This window comes from Morone saxatilis, unplaced genomic scaffold (genome assembly GCF_004916995.1).
Source record: "Morone saxatilis isolate NCDOM2014 unplaced genomic scaffold, NCSU_SB_2.0 Contig19, whole genome shotgun sequence".
Lineage (NCBI taxonomy): Eukaryota > Metazoa > Chordata > Actinopteri > Moronidae > Morone > Morone saxatilis.
Window position 1 is genome coordinate 23,683,664 of NW_023339751.1, and position 291 is coordinate 23,683,954.

Below are 291 nucleotides of genomic sequence, written 5' to 3' on the forward strand. Positions count from 1 at the left end.
AGATCACTCCCTGTTTTCTACCTGCGGCTCTGCATTCACATTCTGCCAAGACATTTGAGAGACAAAATATCCAGCCAACACTTTCACAGTTCCTGAATAGTCCAGCATCCTCCCATACACACTGAGTAAACAAGATAAAAACAAATATCTTTGACCTTGAGTCTTTTTTAAGGATCAACGTCCCAACAAACACTGGTCACACTGTCATAACATTTACAGTGGATATTCATGAATCCTAACCATGTCAGTGACCACCCTGATCTTTTGTTTAACACCACTATGACACCACTT